The sequence below is a fragment of the Lolium perenne genome, chromosome 1, assembly GCF_019359855.2.
Source record: "Lolium perenne isolate Kyuss_39 chromosome 1, Kyuss_2.0, whole genome shotgun sequence".
Lineage (NCBI taxonomy): Eukaryota > Viridiplantae > Streptophyta > Magnoliopsida > Poales > Poaceae > Lolium > Lolium perenne.
Window position 1 is genome coordinate 27,251,805 of NC_067244.2, and position 4,088 is coordinate 27,255,892.

The window sequence follows — 4,088 nt, forward strand, 5'->3', positions numbered from 1 at the left end:
CAACGGTCCAAATGCTTGTGGAAAAAACTGCATCGTGGTTCAACTGGGGAATCATTTCTTTCCATGGTCGGCCAAACGATTTGACCGAGGCAAGAAAGAAAATTCTGCACCAGAAACGCAATTTTCCAATGGCGACCCTCGAGAGAAAAGTCCTATAACTCTGCAACGACTGCACATCAGTCGGTCGTCTGTCTCTTCATTGCCTCACTGGAGTTGCTCTGAAATACTCAGAGAACTACTTGCTGGCAACCCAAAGGTTCATACATGCGTAACACCCTGAAGCCGTCCTCCGAGCTGCATCAGTTAATTGATCAAAAGAGCATGAACATGCTCGGTGCGCAAGGTAATCCTTGTGCAGCAGCACCCTCCTTAGTATTTCTCGTGCAGCTGCTTCTTCTCTGCTTGCTTTCACTATTCTTCACGGGTTCTCCCCAATCCAATCCTTCCAACTGCCCTGGTAGCTCAGTTGCCATCCCATACCCTTTCACCATCTCCCACAACTCGAGCGTAGTGAGAACTCCAGGCTTCGACATATTATGTGAACGAGCAGGGCCGATGCTGTCGCTCGGAGGTAAGATGTACACAGTCATGGAAATCTCACTGGACCACGGCTACTTACGAGTCACCGGCGACACCGTGTACTCCCAGTGCCACCAGCAGAACAACGGCCCCGTAACTACAAACTTCCTCGACCTTGCGGGCACGCCTTTCACCTTCTCCCACACGCTCAACAAGTTCACCGTCGTTGGCTGTGACTCCATGGCGATGATCCGAAGCCGGGGTTTTCGCGCCGGCACAATTATGAGCTCGTACGTTTACCGAGGAGGGTGCGTGTCGTTCTGCGCTTCCGAGGTGAGCATCACCAGTGGTGCGTGCTCCGGTGTGGGCTGCTGCCAAGCTTCGGTGCCCGAGGAGCTTGATGTGCTGGACTTGGAGATCACCAGCATACGGAGCCAGCTCATGCAGTCCTCCTCCGGATCTTCACCCAACATCAGTAGAAACAATACCAGCGCTTGGTGCACCAAGGCGTTCATCGCCGACCAAGGTTCCTACGTCTTCTCCAGAGGCGACTTGGACAGAAACCTGACAAACCTGCCCATGGTGCTCGACTGGTCCATCAACCGACGTGGCAGCTGCTCCGAGGCGCGCAGTGCCCCGCAGACCTACATGTGCAGGGAGAACACCGAATGCTACACCGTGGCGAATAACACCGGATACCGCTGCAACTGTTCTCAAGGTTTTGCTGGGAATCCTTATCTGAAGGGGCTTGACGGATGCCAAGGTGAGAAATTCATGTTTATTTGCAATTCATGCTTAAGCATTGGTTGCCACTAACTGTACATATGCCTGATTCTGGTTTCCCTTTGTGATCTTGTTTCACAATTTTGTCCACAAGATATTGACGAATGCAAATATGATGATAAGAACCCCTGCTCGCACAAGTGCATCAACAGAGTTGGTGGTGTTGACTGTTTATGCCCAATGGGTATGACGGGGGATGGTAAGAAGAAGAGCACTGGGTGCAGTAGAGATACAAAGCTACTGATTGCAGCAGGCAAGTAGTATCCAACCATCTTATGTTTTGACAAGATTTGCTCAATCCGCATGAACCAAGCACTTATTTGTCCAAGTTTGTACTGCCTTGTTTTTTCAGGTGGAGGCCTGCCGTTGATGATTTTTCTCCTGATGCTCGGATTCTGGACCCACTGGCTTGTTAAGAAGAGAAAGCTTGCCAAGACAAGACAGGGGTACTTTCTGCAGAACGGTGGGATGCTCCTGAAGCAGCATATGTTCTCTCAGAGGGCGCCGTTAAGGATATTCACATCTGGTGAGCTTGAAAAGGCAACCGACAGATTCAGTGATGACAACATAGCTGGTAGAGGTGGATTTGGGACGGTTTACAAAGGCGTACTATGCGATCAAATGGTCGTGGCGATCAAGAAGGCGCAGCGGGTTGATGAGAGCCAGGTGGAGCAATTCGTCAATGAGATGCTCATTCTCTCGCAAGTGAACCACAAGAACGTGGTAAAGCTAATAGGCGTTTGTCTAGAGTCAGAAGTTCCCCTGTTGGTGTATGAGTTCATCACCAACGGGGCCCTTTTCCACCATCTTCACAATACTTCGGTCCCGATGCCATGGGAGGATCGCCTGAGGATTGCATTTGAAACTGCCACAGCACTTGCATACTTGCACATGGCTACGAAGCCGCCAATCATTCACAGAGATGTCAAGTCCTCCAATATACTCCTTGACGAGAGCTTCACCGCAAAGGTATCAGATTTTGGGGCTTCAAGGCCAATGCCGCTTAACCAGACCCATGTGACCACCTTAGTGCAGGGGACAATGGGGTACATGGACCCTGAGTACTTCCAAACAAGCCAACTGACCGAGAGAAGCGATGTTTACAGCTTCGGCGTAGTACTTATCGAGCTATTGACAAGAGAGAAACCAATATTTTGCGACAAGATGGATGAGGTGAGAAGCCTAGCGTTGCATTTCAGTATATTATTCCATGAGAACCGGTTGATGGAAATTGTGGATCATGAAGTAGCTGATGAAGCTGGAGCTAGACATGTTAAAACTGTTGCCCAGTTGGCTTTGCGATGTTTAAGGCAGAAAGGTGAAGAGAGGCCAAGGATGATAGAGGTTGCTGTCGAACTTGAAGCACTGAGAAGGCTAATGAAACAACACTCAGTAGTTGATCCCGAAGAGTAAAGAAGAGTGCTCTGTGGTAGACTTGCTAGACTGCAAGAGTGTGGGAAAAAGAGCCTCTGCTTCGGAGTCTAGGTACCACGAGTACATAGCCAAGGTTAATACCATGGGTACTATTCTACTGCCATCCAGCAATCTCTCATGTTAGCTCTGTCGGCAAGAATGGGAATTGTTTAACTAAGTTGATGTAGTGTTAGTATTTCTATTTGCATACAATGGCACTTTGCTGTTTTAAGATATGCGACATGTTTTGTACAGCGTCATATTGTCTGGTAGAATCCCATCAAGCCGCTCTTTATTAATATACTAAACCATGATGCCGCGTGTTCCCGCGCTCTTCTATTTTTGCGATAGAATGATGGAAATTCTTATAAGTTCAAGGGGGTTGCAGAAAATTAAGTTCATAAAAATCTTAGATTTTTTTGTTTGTATACTTGTGTAGTTATTCATTAGTGTAATGTTAGTGAACAACTCACCGGGTATTAGAATGATAGATATATGAATGCTGATAAGATTGCATTAGTCTCCAAAAAATAAGTAGTCCTCAAATTTCGCTGAACTATTAAGCATGTCCAAAAGGTATGCTAGTTTTTTTTCACTCTCAAAAGGTATATAAGGTTGATATGGTCGAAAATCCTAGTCTACATATATGTGGGTGTCCCTGGCTTATCCTTTGCTCTCCATTTATGCTTTGAGATCCGTGCAGCCTGCTGTGTACTTTGCAACAAACCCCTCTAGTATATTTTTCTGCTCAGTACGAAAACAACTTCAATCTAGCAACTATTTGCTGTGAGATCCCTCGGGTTGCTACTCGTTCCATAATCCATGCTACTTACCTTCCGGTACAGATTCGTTAGATCAATTAGTATATATAATTCTTTTGTTAACCATTTTTCATACAAATTACGTTAACTGGACCTGGGCAAAAAAATCCAGTACGTTTGGATGAAGGTTTTCCATTGCACTTAATCCTTTCGTTAGCATATCCCATAACATACATTAACTGGAGTTGGACAAAAAAAAATCCAATAGGTTAGTGGACCTGTAGGCGAACACTTAATTTCGTTGAGCACGAACAGAAAGATGGATTAGGTAAAGACACTGTTAATATCAAACAAAACCACATCAAAGCTAGATGGGAAATAGATCGAATGGAGAAAACACAATGGCAAAAGTGGTGGCTGGATCCATGGTCAAAGGGGATTCAGATCCATGGTTCATGGAGATGGGGATGGACTACGTTGAGAGAGAGAGCAGGTCGGCCAGATCTGGTGGCGACATGAAAAAGAATGGGAGATCCGGATGGGAAACCATCAGCAGGAAGGAAATCTCCAAAAAAAGAATCCTGGTTGGGAACGATGAGCGGCTGCCTCCCT

The 4,088-nt window shown here is 46.5% G+C and overlaps 1 pseudogene; it reads left to right on the forward strand.

The window, feature by feature from the left end:
* The first annotated feature begins 203 nt into the window (after positions 1-203).
* On the forward strand, positions 204-2,963 carry LOC127344721 (wall-associated receptor kinase 3-like; annotated as a pseudogene).
* Positions 2,964-4,088: the final 1,125 nt, after the last annotated feature.